Below are 23,677 nucleotides of genomic sequence, written 5' to 3'. Positions count from 1 at the left end.
GTTCTAATGTATATGCTTGCTGTTTATGGCAATTTGATCATTAGACATTATTTCTGTTTCGTAAGTTTCACCATAATTATCTTAGCTATGTGGAGACAAATGACTGAAATGAGTGTTTAAAGACAAGAAAAACTAAGACTGTATAGAATATTAGTTGGTAAGCTTTCTTGCAGGTAAAGTAAAAGCACTGGTCACAAAGTACTTTGTTGTTTCATATTCTTTCCTGGAGTGCCCCTTTGAGGATAATTGGCATGCAGGTCATTTGTACCATCATTGCACAGTCCCTGTAAGACAGATGTTCGAAACAGCTCAAGTTTAAGTGACAAATTAGGGTTAGTCTATGTAGCACAAAGATATCAAGTGCTTCCTTTCATGCTAAGTGTGTGTCATCTTGCAGTGGTAATTCACCACTTCACTATGGCTACACAAAAATTATATAATTGCATATTGCATTTATACATGTTTGATCTTGAGCTTTCCATAGAACACTTTAGAAATTCAAGCCCTGAAATTCATGGCGTCCTTTGGATCCAAACTGAATTGTATCATTTTAATTAACATTTGTAGTCTCTGATTTCCACATCTTGATGACAGATTAGCATACCATCACAGTGATAAAATGAGATTAAAAGGTAGACAAAGTTCTGTTTTTATTAAGCCTGGATGTTACTGAAGAATAAAAGAATGTGATCACGGAATGCTCTAAGATTAAGGACTTTAATAACAAACTTTCAGGCTATATCTTTTAAGCTATTGTTTAGCTCTGCGTTTGGATGTACTAGGAACTTAAACTGTTGACTTGTTATGAACCATTGTAGCTTTATTGCTACAGAAAAATCCAGTACCACTGAAACAAACAAAAAAAACCCAGGGGGTTTTAGTGAAAACATTCTAATTTGCTATTTTGTATGCTCTGAAGGCATAAACAGAGCCTGAATGACAGCATCATTAAAATTGAATCAGTTTATAAATGGGTAGTTATCTATCATAAATTAATGTCTGCCCTAGGCTAACAACTTCAGTTGTACAAAAGGAAAATTTCACAGTGGGTTGTTAGGTCCTTGGCGTAATACTATTTGTATTACATGAAATTACATCTCAGATTAAATGTTTATAATCATATAAACTCATTCAGCCAAATTAATTGCAGTGAATAAACTCTGCATACCGGAAGTAGATGTGTCTCTTGGAGCTGTGGGCATTTTGATGACTTTAGCATGCACCACACTGCAATATTTGAAAAAACAGACAAAGCAGTGTTTGAGCTTGAAAGATAATTGACAGATAGCTGGTTATGAATATCTGCTCTAAGTAAAAGTAGTAGCATGTACTAGTGACCTCCAATGATCTTATTCCTAGAAGGGCCTACAGTCACTGAGAAGAGCTGAAATATGATCTTTGTGCTTTTGTTAGGGAGAAGCAACCAAACATCATTGTTTAATATTGTGATCTAGGTGTTTCTTGCTTCAAAATCAACAGCAAAGCAAACATGGGGAGAAGTACAAGTTAATTTATAATCTGAAATACAGTGGAATGCTATCTATTACATGGAATAGACATTGCATGCTGTGCAAATTTTCAATACTTTGAATTAATTTTTATTTGCAACTGGAATAAAGAACCAATTTTTTTTTTCTGTTGAAGGGAGAGCAACAAAACTTCTAATGTCCGCTTTATAGGGTGAAATCCATGACCCATGAGGGGCCTTAAGATCTCACCTGGAAAGAGACTACTGAGCCTTCTGTGTGTGTGTGTTATTTTTAAAACCAACATCTATTTTCCCTATTGAATGTATGAGAATTACCTATTTCCTAGTTAGCTTTTTCAAAGTATTAATATGCATTCCATAAATACATCCCTCTTTTTTCCAAAGCAAATTGAAAGTCTCACTGACTAAGCTGGTTGAGAGGGACTGTATAAACTTCTGCCCTGAGAGAGCCATCAAGGAGGAAAGGCCAGGTCAGGTTCTGTGGGAGTGCAGAGAGTAAGGGCTATAGCAAGTAAGCAGGTAGCACCCAAGAGTTACTTTACAATAATGGCAATATGTAAACTAGATGCTCCACCTTTCTGGATATATGTGTAGTTTTGTCTAGTGAATACTTTTATAGTATGGTGAATTGTTTGTCAGGTTGAGTGGCTTCTATATTCCTCGTCTCCACCTGATAATATAGGCTGAAAGTACTTTCAAAACAGGCTGCTTGGGAAACTCAGTAATCAGTAACGATACCAATAGGATTTTGAGAGTAGGTTTTGGGTTTGGTTTTTTTGGAGTCTACCCAAGGGGTAGTAGGTGACAGGGAAGTGGAAATATCAGCTATGGAAATAATACTTGTAGAGGCTCACAACAAATGTTAAGACTGCTACGAATGAAGCATGAATAAAAATGTGCATGCAAGCACCAGAAGAAACAGCACTGTTACAAGAATGGCCTGAAATGAGAATATAATTTCCAGTTGATCAAATGAAAAATTGTGTTATTTCTATCAAACCCAATAGGTCTGCACTTCACTAGGATCATGACATCTTGTTAGTGGAAGAGTAAGACTTCTGACTATGGAAGAGTGGGAACAAGGTTTCAGTATATGCTATTTATTTTTCTGTTAGACCAAGAGGAATAAATCTCATAGCAAAAGATTTTCTATAATAACTATTAACTCTTAAAGCATATATGACTCTGTTGTCATTCCTGGTGATGAAGAAACCTAGAGAAAACAGAAGTACTTGATAGCCACCGTCCCTTGTTTTCCATGTTGCATGCAAGTGATCGTGGCCAAACCGCTAAACACACATCTTCATGTTTGTATATAGGTGGGTGTGAGAGTGTGTGTTAAAATCAAGAGTGTATGAAATTTACATAGGAATAAGAGGATAGGTAAAATCAAATTATCTAAAGATACCATAAATGTTACTTCATCTTCTGTAAGGTTTTGCACTGAGATTTTTTGCAGCAATTGCTTAGACACCTTAAAATTATGAGGGAAGTAGTCAGCTTTTAAGCATGCATAGCTGAGAAAAGCACAGTGATGCTTAATCTCAAGAACAAATAGAAAGACAGGAAAAAAATATATTAAGTTGATTAAATTCTTTCTGCAGACATGATCTTGCAGTAAAGAAAAAATACGTAAATAAATAAATTGTACCATCACCTCCACATTGCACACCTAAAGCACTGCAGCCAGGGAGAGCAAACACTATTCAGTTTATAGAATGATTCTTTTTCCAAACTGTTGAGGTTCTTAAAAAACACAATTAGTGTCAAAAATCCTAACTGAGCAAATCTTGTGATCATAGAATAGAATACATGACCTTGTCTCTCGCCCAGCTTTTCTATAATGGCTACGTACATGATACTTCCTTGAAACATCTCACAGGCTACAGCAAGTCACTGCAAGAGTAAACTAACTTTCATAGTCTATGAATTAGTGAAGAATGTCTTACACTGATAACATGACTACTGATGAAGAATAGGAAAGAAAATAAATTGATGAGAATGTAAACTAAACCTCTGCTGGACAGACTGCAGAAAAAGCTACACTGCTATAGCTGACCAGTCCAGGACAGGCAAAGTGCATTTGAAATACTGGTTTGTATTTTATTCAACTGCTTTCTTGATTGTTACTTCTGACAATTCTCACATGAGTATTTAAAGGCATATCTAAATCCCTCACATTTTCTTTTACATTGGAATGTTTGAAGTTTAATGATTTAAGGTGGCATTTTACTCTAGTGAATTTAAGAGGATTCTTTTCCTTCCATCCTTGAGTGAGACAGGAAATTACATGTTTTGAATATTTGCAGTTAAACATTGAAATAATTTACAGGTCAAAACTTATCAAGCAGATACACATTTCTGAATACCTTTTGTTGTCAAACCCTCCACTTAGTCTGCTGAAAGAAGAAAATAAACCTTTTAACAACTGCTGTTATTGAAGGGTTGCTGTTATATATAGGATGCTCATTGCATCTTCATGCACAATTTATTTTGTTCTCAGGATAAACAAGAGCATCTATCCAAAGTGACAAGAGCAGAAATGAAATGCAATTTGATTATACTGTAATAACTGCTTAATGACTGTGGAGTTACTTACTGTGAATATTCTGGCTTAATTTAACTGCCGAGATTACAATTTTGTAACCATTACTTAGCCTCTTGTTAGCTAGAACTGTCATGTGCGCTCATCATTCAAGCAAAATGAGCCTGTGTGGATGGTTCCTTTGTGGGAGCAGTAAACAGAGTTCCCATTTCTCTTGTAGATTACGGCTGGGGAAGGTTCCATTAGTCCTTCATCATCCATTTATTTCCCAAGGGTTTAGATTTATTGTGGGTTTTTTCTTCCTTGCAGGTATCTTTTGTACTTGAAGCTGATGACTTAGAGTCTCATTTTACAAAGAGAGTTTACATTAAGGACAAATCATCTTGCTATACAGTTAGCATTTCTGGCATAAGAACAGCAGACAACTCATACAACATTCTGATTTAGTGCTGTTCTGATTTTTTTATCCTTGTGTTAGCAGTGACATCTTTGCTTGTTTGCATCTTAACATTAGCAAGCCATAAGCAGCTACTGATTCCTAAATATTAGAGCACCCATTTGAAGGAGTACTTCAAGGATGCTAAGTGAAACTGCTGATGTTCAGCCCACATGTTAGAATTACAATTATATAATAAATTAATATATGTACATTCTACCACCTTACATTAGAAAACACAGCAATTATTTATTGTCACATTTCATGTGGTTATCGATCTAGCTCATGTGCTGGCTGCCAGTTTCCTCTCTGGTGATGAGCAGAAAATGATAGTCCAGTCTCTAGAATTATCATTGCTCATATTATGAGAAATATGCATACTAGATGATACATCTTAGGAAGGAATGCTGCAAGCAGATATGCTGAGTTTAGTTCAATCTTTAGGTTTTTTATTCATGACTAAGTTGTGTGGACAAAATTTAATTTTTAAAAAAAAAAGGAAAGTGGGAAATGTCAGACTAGATTCATTTGGTCAGTTGTAAGTCTCACATGCTTATAAAAGACTACCTTCAGCAGAAATGGCTGAGAGCCCTTTGTAGTTCACTTATGCTCCTTACAGACTTGATTTTGTGTTCTGTATGTCCTGTATCCATAGACATACTAATGCTTATACCTAGCCTCTTAGTTTACTTTCACTTGACTTTGCATGCCAGGTTGAAGGACCTGAGGCCCAGCACTTTCATATTGTACTGTCCTTGTTCAGCAGCAGGACAGACTCTACCTCGGACACACCTGTACTGCACTGTAGTGAATGGTCTTAATATTTCTCCTACTCTACTCTAAAGTCCTTCCAAAATTCTGATGACTTTTGGATGCCTGCAGTCTTTTCTTTTTCTCCTTCATTTTCGATACAAAATGACAAATATTAAAGCAAAATGTAATATTCTGCATTTTGCTTTCTTCTTTGAGAATCATCTTATATTCAAAGGAGGGCTTAGTGACTTTATGTTAATAGATGGAGCTTTGAACTGCTTGGTTTCAGATGTATGCTGACGCTTTCATTAATCTAAATCAGCTATTCAGAATTACACACTGGAAGAAGTGTTGCTTAGCTTTAATCTGATGTTTTCCTGTACTTAAGTGCTTAGAAGGATCTGATATTTGGGTAGCTTATCTTTGCATTTCTTTGACTAGGTGTCATGGTTTAGAACCAGCCAGCAGCTAAGCCACATGCAGCTGTTCATGTGAGCTCTAAGTAGGTAGTTACTATGCAAGTCCTCCTTCAGACAATTCATGAAGACACACAGGCAATGTCTGCAAAATGCTGCTCTTGAAACAAAAAGCTGTTGATGGAACCATAGTAGCACAAAGAGACTTAGCTTATGTGTACTTTTACCTGTTTCACAAAGTTGGTGAATTACCTATAGAAAATGGAGCACTATTAGCTAAAAAGCTTTAATTTCTCTATGTGGCTAGAGCATAAAATATCTTTCTGCCTCCATCAAATCATGGGCGCTGGTGTTTGGAATGGTATAAATATATAATAAGCAAGTAAGGGTAAATTTATTCTATTCCCCATATGCATGGGTTACTGCAACAAGTAATAAAAATAATTAATAATAATATTAAATGAAAGGGAAAAAATTATATTTTTGCATCAGTTTACCAGATGCTTAAAATACAACATCATTCATTTTAAGTGAGGAATTGGCATTTTCAGTGGATCCAAAGTGGAGGCTATGAATAAACTTTTGCAAACACATATACTTTTTCTGTGTTCTGAGAATTCTGAGTGGCATGAGGCAATGGGATGTTACTTCTGGCACTGTGTGAGCTTGATGATTTGCTGAGTCCCTGGCATACTGATCTGTGTAGCAAAGATCTGTGAAGACATCAAGGACTTGGCATCACTGAATGTAGCACAACAAGCCTTGATTTGCCAACAGGTATTGCTGCATGAGTTCATTTACTGAATGCAGAAACAAAAGCCAACTTTTCAGTGAGTGAGAGGGGAAAGAGAGCTTCTTGCCAGCTGCATTAGTCATTAGTTCTCTTAACCTAGCTTAACCCTTTTGTGCACAGTGAAGCTGTGAGGGAGCAAGGAGTGTTCAAATGCTTTGTGGATGTTTTCTGCATTTGTTCATCAGCTGCTATAGAGCAGCTGGACTTGCTGCAGGACTGAAACTTTAAGAATGTGTTTCAAGATCTGCTTGGGCAGTTTGCCCTGCATTTTGTGAGGTTGTTGTTGGAGGTATGCAAAGATCACAGATACTGCACTGGAGAACAGCAGGATGTCTGCTTAAGACATTTGGGATAGTGTATGCATGGAGTATCCATTTTTCACCATAAATTCTGTTTGCCATGCAATTAACTCAGAGGTTGTACTGCAGAATAATGTGAAATGTGATAAGATTCTACCATGAAGCACACATGCAGTCCCTCTACTTTTATTTTTGCATACTAGTTACTGGTGCTCATGCCATGTTTTTTGTGTACAGATTTGGTGCAACTACCCTGTTAAATAATACTGGAATGAAGGAAGACAAAACCTTGGTAGCATTTCACCTTCAAAGGCAAAGTGCAGTGGTATTAAGTATGTAGGACAGACAGTTAAAGAACAGACTGCAGCCTCCAGGAGGATGCCTCCATTCTTCCTGCACAGGCCTGATTTTAAAGTGCCATAATCTCTCTTAGGAAGAGGGCACGAAGGGATGAGTTGGGGTAAGATGTATGCTTCAGGTGGAGCCCACTGGAGGTAAGGTATCTCAGCTTCTCCCATTTAATAACTGCTTCTTAGCTCTTGATAAGTCTATGTCTGTAACAAGTGGCCTTCTGTGGAGAAGGCTGTCCTCATTTAAAATCTCCCCTGATGTATTGCTCATCTTAATTGCCCACATGTATTTACATTACAATTTCACCTAACCCTTTCCAGTTATCCTGAAACTTCCTTCTGTATAAAACTTCACAAATTCAGCTTTGTAATAGAGATACCTTACATGGAATGGAAAGAGAAATATTTATATCTTAAAAATTTAAAACCTTCACCAGAGGTGTGGCACTGTTCCTCTTTCACTGATTTTGTTTGTTCTTTCATCTTGCCATCACCAAATACAAACACAAAGCTCAAGTAATAAGCCTCAGATAAAAGAGCATGGGATTTCAAAGGATTGGTACCAAAAGACATCCATGGGTACACTAGCTCACCACAAAAAAATCACTGGAACTGTGTGAGCAGCCGAAGGTTAGGCAGCTGTTTTACTGTAGTTGCCATGATCCTAGAGAATCCAAACTGTTAATGAAAGCTTGCCTTCTGTATGTAGCTCCACAGCATTTGAAAAGGATTGTCCACTAGGTCCCACTTGCCCTTCAGGTGAATACTTCCTGCTCTTTCTGGAATAAAAAAATGTTGAATTGGAGACTGGTTTCAAATAGAATGTATCATAAGCAGAGATTTCAAAGCTAACTACTTGAAGGTTCTGTTAAAATAAGCTTAATACAGCTACAGAGCTTAAGGCTTCTTTGTGGTACAAATTGTTATGCAAAATTATTATTTTGTTTGCCCAGCTGCTTGTTGAGTCAGCTTGTAAATACCACAGCAGAAGTATCAATGTCAGCACAGCATATAATTTTCAGTAGCTAGGGGGCATAGACAGGATTGCAAGATGCAGATTTGAGAGTTGACACTGATGCTCTTAGGAGGAAGAAAGTGATTTGTGTAACACAACTTAGTAACATATTAAGGTGAAGGAAACATAAATCGTGCATATCTGTGAGAAATCATCCCTGAAAAATAACCTGAATGATTGGATAGAGGTAAGAAATCCCTTCTTGAATTGGCCCAAACTGGTAATGCTTGGGGAACATGTATTAAATAATGCTCTGTGATGCTGCAAGCAAAGTGAGCCTGAGAATTATACCCAGAATTTTGGATAATTTAGCTTTGCAAAAGAGCATAAACTTCATATGTGGGAGGTCAGAAAAAAAAATCTCCATCCATTAGACCCTGAGGGGTGGAGGTAATACTTTATATGCATAAATGTGGTTACAATTACTGCTAACTGTATGCTGACGTTCCTTGGAAAAGGCAAAATGCACTTGAAGAATAGCCAGTTCAGATGCATGTGTCTGAAACTGCAAATTGGTGGTTCTTTGAGATAGTGGATCGGAAACCAGGTATAATTTTAAAATGACAAAAATTATCTGCTATAAACATAGCTGGTTTGGAAGTTGTACATATGAAGTAGTTAGGTTTCCTAACACTCTCAGCTAAGGCTGGGAAGACCAGTAATTAAAAGAAAAAAGTTGGAGCATGAATACAAATATGTTGTACACTGTGCATTGTTTTTTGTGTGTTTGTTTTTTTAAAACCAACCAACAACAAACAAAAAAAACCAAACAAAAACCAACCAAACACAAACAAAACCACACACACACATACAAATCAACCCACAAACACAAGAATAAATTGTTACCTGTTTTAACAAAGAACCTGGTATTAATATTTTCCAAAATGGCTGAATGTCTTAAAGATTTCTAAAATATTATTTTGATAAAGCAGAACCTGTTGGATACTTGGTAACATAAAAAACATGAGGGTCTACAGAAAAAGGTTAATTTTTAAATCCCAACAAAGACAGCAAAAAAAAAAAAAAAAATCTTGAGTACAGCTTTGGTTACTATTGGCTAAAACCACTACCAAATCCATGTATCAGCATTCAAATACACTCCACCTTCATCAAAGTTTCAGCAATGCATTAGAAGCAGAATAGCATTGTGTGTTAAGCACGACTTTTTCTGGGGTTTTATTTTATTTCATTTTTTATTCTATCTATGAGCTCATTTCCTGAAATTATTTTTCCTCCATACTCAGGAACAGAAATATGTGGTTTACCTCAAGTTACTCTTGAAGAATTACTGCTGCACAGTTAATCCTCCTGAATAGCATTTTTAAGATTTTTTCAAATCATGAAAGGGGATTTATCCCAGAAGTAGGTGAAGCAGGCAGCCTGGTAAAACTCAGCCTTCACTCCACAGCTATCCAAACAGCCAAAGCAAGCTATTCTATATAAAAAGCACTGATTGATGTTCAAGGGAGGCCTGTTCCAGGCAATGAATGAGCTGGGACCCCCTTATGGTCCCGTTAGCAGTCTCTGCTAAGTGATCTATTGGGAAGTTTTCCCCCACTTGACCTAATCCTCAGTGTTTGTACCAAAGTAATTTTTTTCTGGAAATCATTCTTAGAGACGTAGTTTACTTTAGAAAATTTTCTCTGTTGACTCTAAAGTGAAAGAATGTGTGATGAATATATAAATGAATAAGATTTCTTCAAAAAATCAATTAGAAATACCTTTGATAGTTTATTAAAATATACATGTAATTTCAGTTTCTGCTGGTAACAATACTTCCTCTATGCCATATTAATTCCTAAGTTATTTCTAGTCTATTCAAATGTAATATCTTTTTTCTGTCACATTGATAAAGAAAATATTTTAAATTTCCAGGGAAAAAAATTAATATCTACTATCTCTCAAAATCTAACGTTACAAAAGTTTGAGGAGAAAAGATTGTGACCACATTTGTAACTTGTTTATAATAAAAAGCACCAATAGTGATAGAAAGAGATGATATCTTTTTAAATAAATAGACATACATATTGTTTATGTCATCATGGAAGGACATCATTTTTGGCATATTATGTCTAACATAAAGCATTTGTTCTGGCAATGTACATTTTCTCTTAGTAGTAAATCAAAGAATCACAGGTATAATTTTTGAAGCAAAGTCTCAGTGTCATACAAGGGTTTGTTCAGTTTAGCTGCTTAATGAGTATTTATAAATGCTGGCTACTGTCAGCTCCTCTGAATGTTTGTACTGCTTAGTAAATATATCTTGAAAAAAATGCAGTGTTTTTCACTTGGCTTAAACTAATCAGTGTGATTCATTAAAAGGAGGTTGGTCCCATTTTAATGCTTTGTGGTTGTTGGTTCTCAACCTGCTGTTTGATCAGTAGAAGGATTTACTGTACGGTAAGAAGGGAAGATGGCTATAGTTCTGCATGATCTTCTTGCAAAAATGCAACCTTTTTTCTAGTAACTCTTTTATAATCTCAGGATATACCATTTGTTTTGCTGTTAGTTAAAAATTTGATCAGACTTCAAGAACTTAACTTTTGGGACATGGGAAAAAACAGCTTTCCTTTCCACCTTAGCAACACATTCATTCTCTTTTTGGCAAAATACTTGTTTCAATCTTAAAATATTCTTTTATTTAAACAGAAAACAGTGATAGCTGGTTTGCTTCATTTTGTAATCCTTTCACTTATAGAGGCTGAGAAATATGTTCTTTATAAGCTCAATTAGAATGGGATAAGGTGATGACTATGCTTTTTAAAAGCACTGGGATTTTAAAAAAAGTTTTCTTCACAGTCACAGAATTGCAAGTAAAAAAAAAAAAAGTACTGTGCAGGATTTAGTGATTATTTGTTATTTTATGTAAACCACCATCTCTAAGTTAAAACTAGAAGAAAAATGTTTATGGTCATCTTCTACTACTACTCTTTTGGTGGTCAGGTGGTAGCAGCATTATCTGCTGGGACCCTTGCATAAAGAAGGATGTGCATGTAATGCTGGAAGCTCTTATTTAAGAGCTATTATAAGGTGCTTTGTTATTTCAGAACATTAGATCCGTAACTGTACTGGAATCTGGTCAGTTGTCCCGAAGTTTTGTCTTCTTTGCTTGGAAAGAAAGGCTGCCAAACACCTGTGAATGTTTGTAAATAGAAACACTAGAGACCCCAAAGACTTACGTATATTCTTTTTTTTTTCTTTCAACTAAGAGGTTTTCATGCAAAAAAGCATTATGAAGATTTTTAATTTCCTCCAATGTAGATTTTTTTTTAATTTATTATTATTATGTTCTGAAAGGCAGCAGGGAAATTTCTCTTTCTTTTACACAAATGCTAATTTTTTCCTCTAAGAGACAGAGAAGATTTTGGAACTATAGTGCCACTTTCGAGATATCTAAATTCTCTTTAGGTCCTTCTGAGAGTGAAATTTTTGATATTACATAATTTCAGCACATGCAAATACTTTACGTATTATGTTTACAGAGAAAAAGCTTCTCTCTAAACCTATGCTACTGTCTTTAGAGGCAGTAGAGAGGGCAAAAGAAATCAGGAAAGAGCATGATTTGGGTCAGTAGTCACAGAAACCATCAACAGCTATATAGATAGAAAAAGCAAAAACCATTAAATGTTTTCCTAATCAAAGATAAATGCAGTATGGCTCATCATTTGAACAATTAAGGTATGTGGACACTAAAAAGAAAATGTTTGAATTAAGAAAATACAAACTGCTTGACATCACTCTTTTACCTTTTTTCACCAGTCTTGTTTCTTTCATTAGGTTTTAGTCCTTGTCTTGCATCTTGAAAATGCTTCTTACATCCAAACACTGTATGACTTTTACTGCTGAGTGCCAAATTTACACATGCCATGTTGAAACACATTTTTGTGTAGAGAGTACAAAACACTGAAGTTGTTATACATAGCTTGTGTCTAGTAAATGCTCAAAGAAAGAGGGTAAAATTATTTTTTTTTTCCTTTTAATATATAGCTGGAAATTACTGTAGTCATCTGGTCTGAGCAGCAACCATTTTATGACAGCTATATCTTACCAGCATTACTCCCCCAAAGTGCTTAATTTTTATGTGTAATGAGAACGAACTTTCAGTGAAAGAAACTGTAATACATACCTTTTCCTTCTTTACTTAACAAGAAATGAAAATGGTTGGAAAGCAAACAGTTCTGACAAATATTTGTGAGAATTTGAAACTTGCAGCTGAAATGTTTGTAGGCAGAAAAGAAGTCATTACTTGGAGCAGATCAGCTGTATTCAGCACTGGTTAGACCACGCCTTGAGTACTGTGTCCAGTTCTGGGCCCCTCAGTTCAAGAAAGATGTTCAGCTGCAAAGTAGCGAATGTAAAGCTGTCTTTAGTTTCCTAAATGTGATATGTTTACATTACATTTGAGTATATCAACATAGTGTAGTAATCATTTATGCAACTGAGAAGACCCCTGAAAAGTTCAGTCTTTTTAGTTCACTCATTATACAACAACAAATAATTCCATAATTTTGTGCCATGTCTTTGTCATCTGTGTAGACAGAGAATGTAAAATCTCTGTTAGTAATGATTAATTTGATGGATAAATGTCATGGAATACCAGCTACTAGTCAACCTTTCTTTATCGTATCCTACCTGAGTTTTTGGTTGTCTGGATTTAAAATCATCCAGAAAGCAGCATCATGGTTTTGGGTCTGGTTATGACAGCAGAAGAGAGCAGGCGATAGCTCCCCATTACTTTTGTTTGCTCGTTTCTTTTGTGTTTAAGTTGTAATTTCATAACAGCATTTTCCATAACAGAAACTCAAATTCAAATTTAGTCTATGAATGGGTTTTGGATGAACCTCTTTTGCCTGGAGACTCAATTGCAAATGAAACTGTATGTGGGCTTATTGTTGTCCACTCGAACCGTATGTTTTTCAAGTCTGAACTGTAATTAGCCAATTCAGAAAACTCAGTGCAGCTGATGTTCAAGATGGGATGAGGTGTGGACTAAAAGCCCTCAGGTAATCTTAGCTGTTCTTGATCTTTCTTGCATGTGAATTTTGTTAGGTTGAATTTGGACTGGCAAACCACAAGACAGCAAAAGAAGCCAAGCTCTGTAATGCTACCAAGGAGTAAAGTACCAACAGAAAACTGTATTACAGTTGGGCTCAATGAACTTCCTGATACAGAACTTGAATTTACTGCAACTTTTATGGCCTTACAATATATTGAAATTCAGTCTCTAGTGAATATGCAGGAAGTCAAACTTAAATCATCGTTAACTTTCTTTCACTCCAGATGGTTTCTATAGGTTTCTGAGATTTACCTTCAACACAGGGTATATTTGTAGTTTTAAATTTTATCATAACAATTCTTTTTGCTACTACCTTTGAAAAACACTGAGATTTCTTGTAATGGGAATGTAGGTAAGTGTATAATATCAGTTCTATAAAACCTAAATTCCTATACAAACTTCCATTAACCTTACTAAAGGTTAAAAAATGAGGGTAGGTCCAGAAAAAGTATCAACCATAGACAGGAAAAATCACTAGGTCTGATCCACATTGACTCCCATACAGAGGAACAAAATCTCATGTAAACAGATGGCTGGTTTATGCTATCTTTGTTGAAACTAGCAAAAACCTAATTTCTAACTATTTTTCCTTCCTTCTTTTCCCCCTTTATTTCCATTGTGAGAATTGGTATTTCATTGTGAAAATTTACTAGTTTTGCTTTTCTAAAAAATCCAGTACCAGGTCAGATACCTTAAAATCCTGATCTAAACTATTCTGTATGAGGTGAAATTAAATTCAACATTGTTTTGACTTTTCCTTGTACTGTCAGTTTTAATTAAAATTTCTAAAAACTGACACAACTCTCTGTGAAGTATTACACTTTGCAGAGAGTAGTGTGATAAAAATACAAAATGTGTTATGTTAGCTTGTAATATTTTGAGAGCACTTGTTTGAGATTGAAGCCTTACTGGATACCATAAAGACTTTCCAGAAATATTAACTAATTACAGAGACTGCTTCTGGGTGCATAGATAATTTTAATGGTCCTCAAATTTATTTTACAGAGTCCAGATTAAACGCAAGTAATAAAAATAAATAAATAAATACTATTGAGGCTATCACTAGTGATTTGTTGGTTTTCGTTATATTTGTTGGTCACTTATTAAAGCCGTCAATTATTGAGCTTTTACCAAAAAGTGACAATACTTATGTTATAGCTTTTTGAGCTTTCCGATTATCCAAGGAAGAAACCCAAATTACTTTTTTTTTCTTCTGCATGGTTTCCTTGTTTCTGTTGTCTTGTGGATATGGGTTTTCTCTAGAATAGGGAGAACTGTTCTGAATATGGATTTTTTTGCAACAAATTCTGAAAAAGTAGGACAAATTTAAACTATGCCAAGATTTTTGTATCCCTATTTCTGCATTATACTATAAACTTGCAACATTTGCTATTTTGAAAATCAACATTAAATTCTATCTAGAAATACCTGGGACTGGAATGTAGGAACTTCTGGAAAGGCAAATACAATACTATTTTTTTTTCTGCCATGCAGTAAACTTCAATGGTAATTTCTGTTTTTTCTTTCCAGTTTGCAAAGAATTGGTCATAGTGTGACATGCACTTTGGCTTCAGTATTATCAAGTAGATTGCTACTAAATCGTGCATTTTGTGACATGTTCTTGTAAGTGTAGAGCTCCTTAGCTACAGTTTAATAGCTCATTCAAATGAGTTGTACGTCACATTGGAAAATTTTGTCTAGCTACTCTTGAGATCAGAAGCTTATAGACCCTCTCAGTATATGCGATAAGAGGAGAGAATGAGGGGGGATGGATCACTACTTTACTTCCTTCGTGTTATTTTTGGATATGACTAACATTCCTCCCCTTACACACACCCTCTCTTTTCCCCAGCCCCCATCCCTTCCATGCATTACAAGCTCATACAAACACTCTCACGTACTCTGAAGCAAAAGCAAGAGAAACAGCTGGACTGAAGCCAGAGGACTTAAACTCCGCTTCCTCATTGCCAGCAGGCTTTGTTCTTTGGAATCAGTCAGAACTAGGGAAATCGTCTCACTGCCGATCGTGAGTGGCTGGAATCTGGCAGCTTGGCTGTGCCTGTCTATTCATTTTTTCTATGCTCTTCTGCAAACTAGGCTGAATTTAGAGCAGCAAAGCTAAGAGACGGGGATAGTCAAGAAATAAAGGATCCACAGACCATCAGCTATCAGCTTCTCTGGGGGGGTGGGGGTCGATCTGTTCCACAACGGTAAGTGCCAGTATTAAATATATGTAAAGCTGCAAGAAACAAAAGGTGCTTTAGCTGTTTTACTACAATAGGGGGGGGGGGGGGCGAAGTACGTGAGTGAATCATGCAATGTGTGCTCAGTTATAGTGGTCTCGGAACAGTGCCTAGCTGTAAAATGTTCCTTTATTTCTCCATTTCCAAAAAGCACTATAAGAATGTATATGTTTTAGCAAAATTCCTAAGTACCTGTACAATTCCAGAAAGCTTTCCAAATTCCAAGCTTCATCATTGGGCTTTCTGCAATTTTTTTTCTGTTTTGAACTGTATGTAGTGCAGAGTAACTTTAACTAGCAGAGTAACTCTATCTAGCAGAGTAACTCTTTTAAGCACAAGAGCTGAACCTGGGAAGTAAAGATCTCCCATCACAGAGGATACAAGTAGAACTAAAGTTCAGAAGGATAGAACTAAAATGGACAAGATGCTTCCTAAGACTATTTAGATTACAGGAACCCAAAATAAACTTTTTTTAAATAATTGGCATTCATTCAGAGCACACACATACCCCCCTCCTTCCCTCTTCAGCATTAAAAGCTAACTGAATCTGTTTTAAAAAACAGAAGGCTTTGAGGGTGTACAAAGCTAATGTATGTACAGTGGAAAGGAGTGTGTGCTTGGATACACAACTTTCAGAGAAAGGATAGGAATTGCAAAAATAAACTTAATTTCCTCCCAGTAAACAAAATTATTCTTGCTTTATGAAACATTAACAGTGCTGCCTTTTGAGTTTACTAGCGAAGTGTATTGTGTTATTACAAGGACTTTTGTTTTTCATCACCCTGTCTTTTTATGAAATTTTTTATAATGATCAGCACTATGGCAGGTTAATCCAAATGTTGTACTATCAGAAATACTATCTAACTGTCAAAGGAAACACACTGTAGGGACACATTTGTTTAAAAACAACTTATAAGCACTGCTATCAGCATGCTGTTATGTCTTGCTACATGAAGTGATAAGTATAAAACTCTTGAAATCCAAAAATTCAACTGTGTAATAAATTTGACCGAGAGGAAAGGAACAGGTGACTGAATGTACTTCAGCAAAACCCAAAAAGATACTTGGATAATAGACCCCAAATAGGAAAGCTTTCCTTTCCTTTAACTGGCTCCATCAGCTACTGGAATTAGTTATTCCAGTGTTTTGTTTTGGCAAGGTGAGTGGTCCCTTCCCTCTACCCCCTTATTAAGTCCTGGTTATCAGGCATTTGTGAAGATGAATCTAGTCACATGAGAAATATGCTGAATGAGCAAATGGATGATCATGCAAAGTATAGCAGGCAGTAGGTCAACTGTTTGGTTGAGGTCTGTAAGTTTGTTTTTTTTTTTCTAATTTAGTAACTCATAACTGAAGTTCTCCCATTCTTTCACCCTTCAGTTGAAATAATACTCTGCTTGGTGTGGTAATTGATAAAAACAATCCCCTAAATTTCTGTTACTATGGAATGACTGCAAAACAGATTTCAGCAGGGTAGTATGCAAGATATTAGGATGTCAGGGATGTTTAGTACATGTTTTGTTTGTCATGTACCAAGGCACTTCTTTCTCTAGCAGTTACTACCTCTATTTGTGGCAAGTTATTCACTGAACTGGAATCACATAGTAGAACTAGCAAAGATTCTTTTTCAGCTCTAAAAATGGAATAGTGTTTCCCTGAGTTGGACCCCCCCTGCCGATGGCACCATGTCAGGTTGCCTCAGCAGCTGCTTTCAGTTTCACAATTTACATGGGTGCTATGATGACATTTTTTTCTCATTGATGTGGTGAAAAAAATCTGACATCTTTATGCTGTTTTTCCTACTCTGATATGTTAAAGCACATTTTCTTCTGACTGAGACTTGGCAATGAGTATTGAGTTCAGAGATGGGCCTGTACCAAAACTCTTGAATTCCATCATCCATGAAGTATAGGAAGGTTAATAACTGGACCTAAACATCTTGGCTCTTGGCTGTTTTAAATACATATCACTTTAGCTACATGTTTAAATTGTTTGTTGAGATTATTAAAACTGAAAGAAAACTTCCAGGCTGTAGACAGACTTTTAAAGAGGAAGTGGCATTTGAGAATCTTGCAGTAAGTTAAGGAAACCTTGCTCATTTGCTGGTTAAACTTGACTTTTAGGAGCCCCCAAGGAATTACATTCCCCTTCTTCTATTACAACTTTATATGTAAGTAATATCTTGGAACTCCTTTTGAGATGTGCTGAGAAAGCTGAGGTGCTTTCTGCCTGTTGTTCCTACTTGCTTGAGTAGAACAGCGGTGAAGGTTGGCAGCACTCATCCAGATAATGCAAGGTACCACAAAGGTGTTTTTTGATCCTAAGTGACTTGCCTATAAGTTTTTAACAAAGTGCCGTACTCATCTGTGCAAAAAATGTTGGTAGCCTACTGTAAGAAATACTGTAATACAGCGTAAGGTGATGCTGCAATTGTACTGAAATCATGATTAGTCATTCAGGTTTTTTTAATTGATCTCCTTTTGTGAGTCTGCCTGGATTAATAGAGTCAGTGGCTCTCTGTGAATACAATTGCACATACATCTGCCAGCTACTTGCGGCATCTCTGTTTCAACAAGAAAAGCTGTTCGTTGGCTGCATTGGGTCACTGTGGTTTGTGGTACACAGTACTGATTTATTAGGCAGTAGTTGTATTTTTTCCCTTTTTTACTTGAATGATTGAACTGTGATGTCACTTTTTGTCTTGGCTTTAACCTTTTAAAGATTTTTTTTTTCACTGCAGACTATTCTCTTAACACTAGAGAAGTGGGAAATGCCCAGTGTTCATTGCAGAGAAACTCTGTCTACCGCAGCACATTCCAGGGCCACAGAATCATTTGTGGTGAGAGTGATTCAGATCTGGTTAAGATGATTTAAAAGAGAGGTTATGGGCATACTGCAGTTGTGCATTTAAGAAAATACAGGGAGTTTTTTACTGCCTGATTGAGACCACATGGCTCCAGCTTAGACTTTTTTTAACATGGAAATTGTTGGCTGGATGTACTCAAAAGATTTTTTATTATTATTTTCTTAATTGTTTAGTGGCTGAGAGTTGAGATCGTAGCACTTAATGGCAAGGTAAGGATAAAACCAAATAGTTGTTAATGCTCCTTTGAAGAAAAGAAAAAAATGGAATAAAGAAATATGTTTTTGTGCAGAGTACAAACATGCTTCTCTTAAATGAGAGCAAATAGATCTCAGGAATCCTTTTAGACATTGCAGGATAATTTGTGACCTGATTTGAAAGGGAGTGAGAAGGACAGAGATAAGGGAAGATCTTCTTGTCACAACTCAGGGTAAATATGTTCCATTCTAAATACATTATGGAAAGTATTAAAAAAAAAAAAAAAAAAGGAAGGGCAATGACCTTTTATATTGTACACAGTTTAATTGCTCGTCCTCAAAGTTATCATTTTGGGCTGTTCTTAAAGGAGTGAAAAGTTTATGTTGTTTATATTATAAAGTTTATATTATTAAACTGTTGTAATTATCTACAACAAAGTACATCCCTAATCCAAAGGGTGAGATCTTAATAATCCATATTGTAGGTGCTTTGTGCTTTTATATTCTTTTTATGCATGTTGTTTATTCTCATATAATTACTCTTAATCAAATTTTGTTCATTCTTCAGTACCCTTATAGTCTTTCTTCTCAATTATATTCCTTCTCCTGAAAACTCGTGCATAGCACAATACATGGCTTTCATCCAAATTTGTCAGATGTATTGTATGGTGAGTGTTTTTTATACAGACACCTTCTAAATTGGAAAACAAGTACACAAAGTTTCAAATTTAGAAACTAGATCAAAAGTTATAGCACTGAAAACCACTGTTTATTCTTGCCTCCAGTTGGAAGATGAAGTACCAATGAACAGTTGCTGCAGTAGTCCTGAATGCACAGTTGATCTAGAAATAATACATAGCTACTACTGTTCTACAACAGCAAATCAAATAAAGATGATAAGCTATCTTTAAGTATTGAGCTAGTAAATTTAGCTGTCTGAAACTAGGAAAAGAAAAAGATAATCATCAGTTCAATAGGTGTATACGTCCTATTGAACTAGTCTTTACTTATCACTACTTTTTTCTCCAATTTCGAGGACACATGTGAACTTTGTTATTAAGTTAGAAAAATTATAAAATAAAATAATTTTAAAAACCCAACCTTTAACCAGAATCCGTGAATCACTCTTAATTTCTACCTCACATTAACTATAATGGAAATTTATAAAAGTTATTTGCAGGTTTTTGTAATTTTGGAGTGCACAATGCAGAGAGGAAAGCTGTTAGTACTTCTGAATAACTGCTGTGAAAATTAATCAGATGTGAAAATGCATACTACAGCATCCTGACATTCCTGCCTTTGATATGTTAATGTGTTGCATCAATGTTCATTTTAGTACGTTAATACATATGCAATATATAGAACTGTCCTGAATTGGTTTGATATACAATCTTGACTGTAGTGTGGCAATCAGTACAGTTTTACTACTTAAAAAAAAAAAAAGGAAGAAAAATCAAACAAAAGGAAACATAACCTTTATGGTGCCCAGATTTAAAAGGCACAGCTTGTGCCAGAAGTCTTTCATGAATTCCGGAGACACTCAGTGCATTACATATCAAGTGTAGCAGAGTTGTTAAGATTCTGCTACATGTGGGAGTATCCCCGTGTCTTCATATAAAGACCAGAATATTCTGTTCTTTGAGACATCTCTGGTCCAGCTTTGATAGACCTACTGAGGGTATACAGGTATTAATTTGTAACCAGATTGATATTTGTCATTCTTCCCAAATTTAGTGACTACTTACATGGCTTTTCTGACTGTAATGCTGGTGCAATCTACATTGCACTGCTCCTATGAAAATAGATCCCCTCTTTCCATTCTGTCTGGAAAAGGGCTAGAAACATAAGGTTCAAGGAATTCCAGGATTTATATGGGCCACAGCAAGCCTATATAAATTCTAGTCATTGAAACAAGTAGTAGCTCTTTAAGCAGTCTTGAGCTTTGACTCTCAACCTGATGGATTCCTATGGAATTCTTGATGTTCCAGTAACACCTGCTTTTCCTTTTGGTAATGTTTAGTTTTCGTACTGGTTGTGAAAAATACACATGGTATGCTTTGAGGCATGGCTGGCTAGGCCATGTTGATAGGTAGGACGAACCTTGGAAGTGATGATTGTTTGGAGCGAGCAGGCACTGGCTATAGCTACACAGATAATGACCAAAGCACATACCAAGGATATTTGTGTGCTTGTGGATCGGACCATATTGATGGCTGGCAACCATGGATATAAGCTTGTCTGATAAGGCTGAAACTGAAGTCTCTGGTTGGAGCTGTGCTGCATCTTGCAGCTAGGGAGAGCTTTTAAAGGTGTTTTATCTGATAGCTGAGCAGATAGCAACAGTTAATCGTTATTTATTAGGCAAAGATGATGCCTAGTCCTCAGGCCTGACTGAGGTGGGGAATGTAGTCCTCCTCTAAAGAGAGTACTTGTGAGTTTTGAAATGCACTGTAATGCAGCAGTTAAACCTACTAACAGGTATCTGTTCCAATAACCCAAGTAAGTCAGCCAGATATTGCTTATGCTATATAATTTCTGTAAAGGGATGTGTATAACGGTGCTGAGGAAATGGCTGCAGAAGTTTTGATGTCCTAGGAGAACTGAGACTCTGAAGAAAGGCAGTTTTCCTTTCTCACCTTTTCATTCTGCGTATCTGCTGTTTCAACTAGAATCTTCCACAGGTTATCTGTCCTAAGATACCACAGATGCTATCTGTGAGTCCAGAGTCTTGAATCTTAAATTAGCTCTTTTAATGGGTAGCTTTTTGCAAATTAGCTGCATTATTGCTAGAACTTGATTCTTTTACTCCTATTGGCTTCTGGGATGTTAAGCAAATGTGAAAAATAAAGAAAAAATTCAAAATAAATAAAACTTTTTAAAGCGTATGGTAGATAAATATTTAAATTAAAATTTAACTGGAATTCAATAGGAATTCAATCTGGAATCAGAATTTCTGCTTTAGCTCACTGTTTCAGGCACTAACAAAGAAAAACATTCAAACCACAAAATTATCAAGACCCCAAACCAGCAAAATAGCCTCCATTTACAAAATTCTAATTTTATTTATGAGCAAGAAAATATTAGGAAATTGTCATTGAAAAAAAAACAAGCAAACAAAACCCCAAGAACCAGAGTGTAAGTATTTTGGTTTGTTTTAAAACATAAGACGTGATTTTTTTTCTGAGATTTTGTTCAGATGCATTGTCAAGTACCTTATATAAATACACTCCGAGTAGTCCTGAGGGCACGTGCATGAGGACTTAGATTTGGAGATTAAAATTGTGATAATCACTAACAGAAATGGTTACACAGACCTTTAAGCCATATGCCACCACCTTCGGCCAATCTCTTCTAACTTTACAATTGCAGCTTTTGCTCTCTGTAAACACATGAGACGGACTCAACTGTGGCAGTTATCTCTGAATACAGGTCATCCTAATCTTGAACTCATCCCAGCCGTTTAAGACCTGCTGCTACTATCCCAAACCACAGTCAGTGCAGCACTGAAGTGCTTGTTCTGAACATCCTGTGACACTCTGCAGCACGATGCCAATCTCCACAGGCTGAGCCCCACTGAATAAAATTTGACTGCTGTCATACTTAATGCAAGGCACTGACAAAACAGCTGACAGCTTTCTTCCTTTGTCCTCAGCCACTAAGCTGCTGACCTGATCTGCAAGTGTTTTATGTTATGGTCAGCAAGGTCATATTTACTGGTGCTAGCTTTGAGGTAAATGAGAAGTAGGAAAAAGGGACATGAAAGCAGGCACAGCATCTGTATAAGAATGAAACATGTTTGTATTGGATATATAGGGGGTTGTTTTTTATTTGATCTAATCTGGTTTAACCAATGCTGTAGATGCAAGTAAAAGGGTTTATCTGTTCAACTACAATCATGTAGATAGCTATCTTATATAGGGATCATTAAATTGTAACTATAAAAAGAACAGCGATTGCAATATATGTCACAAGTGATTTAATAACTTTTTACCTTTTATTACTCCAGCAAGATGTCTGCCGCTTCTGAAGTTCCACAGTTGCCACTTCTGTGTATTCAGTATACATTAGGCTACGTACCCTAGATGGAGGTTTCTCCTCACTTGTTATTACTTTGCAAGTCATTAAGGTTTCCTAATTGAAGGTTGTGGGGTTTTTCTGCTAACTAGAGTGACTGGTCAAAAGTACTTCTCTGATTCTTCTCCTATTTTAAGTATTACGGTTCTAAGTATTACTGCTTCATCTGACATGGACTTGCCACTAACTCACTACATTCATGTTAAATACAATCTACCTCATGTATAGAATTTAAACTATGCAAATGCAATTTTATCATTATAACTTTCCATCTTTTTTTTTACTCTTAACAATTCACAGTGGAAGATTATACCTGGCAGTTCTGTAAAGGTTCCCACCTCATGTAGGAAAGCAATGACAGCATTCTAGTTCAAAATCCATTCCTGGCCAGAGGAGTATACAGTTATAATGGGTAGCTCAGAGAGCCATTTCTGTTATAGACAATATACATTCCATTTCAGCCAGACAAGCAACTGTGTTAATCCTACAAGCCTCAACAGTTCTTTGGGTCTGAAAAATGTTCAACATTTTACATGTGATTATTAAATACTGATTTTTTTTTTAACCTGCTATAGCTATCTTCACAGCTTTTAGTTTTATTTCTTGTCTTCCCTTCTGTGATCATGTTGCTTTCCTATCAAGTATCAGAAATGGTATCTTGATGTAAGCCTAGGTCTGCTAAGTGATGGTATCAGAAATTTAAGTGAACGTAGTTACAGTTATTTACTGTGCACACTGGAGACCTGGGTGCATAACTGCCCTCCATGTTAGTAGAAAGTGGCCACATAAAATCCTTCTGTCTCAACAGGCAAACAGATTCCTAAAAATGAAACTCCAGTATTTCATTACCATGAAGTGCTGTGTAATAACTTACATCTGTCTGTTCATCCCAGTCTGCTAGCTTTTTTAAAGATTGAATAATAATTTTATGGCTAACAATACATCTGGTGATGCAAGGTCAGAATCTGCTCCTATTTTAGAGATCCGGTGAATGCATGGAAAGTGATCTTTGACTTAAGGCAGTGGAAGCCAAGTTCTGATCTGGCTCTTACCTTTCTTGGGTGACAGTGGGCAAAGTGCTTAACCTCTGTTTATCAATAAAAAACCATATCTAATTATCTCATGTTCAATTACTGTTTCTCTATTCA

The 23,677-nt window shown here is 36.0% G+C and overlaps 1 protein-coding gene across 3 annotated transcripts in view; it reads left to right on the top strand.

Annotated features, from left to right (window-relative positions):
- Positions 1-23,677, top strand: part of PALLD (palladin, cytoskeletal associated protein) — a 177,230-nt gene that overhangs the window by 23,195 nt on the left and 130,358 nt on the right. The window lies entirely within an intron of this gene.

The sequence above is a fragment of the Indicator indicator genome, chromosome 8, assembly GCF_027791375.1.
Source record: "Indicator indicator isolate 239-I01 chromosome 8, UM_Iind_1.1, whole genome shotgun sequence".
In the NCBI taxonomy this organism is placed as follows: Eukaryota; Metazoa; Chordata; class Aves; order Piciformes; family Indicatoridae; genus Indicator; species Indicator indicator.
The sequence above is the reverse complement of the archived record's forward strand: the minus strand, read 5'-3'. Positions and strand labels throughout refer to the sequence as shown.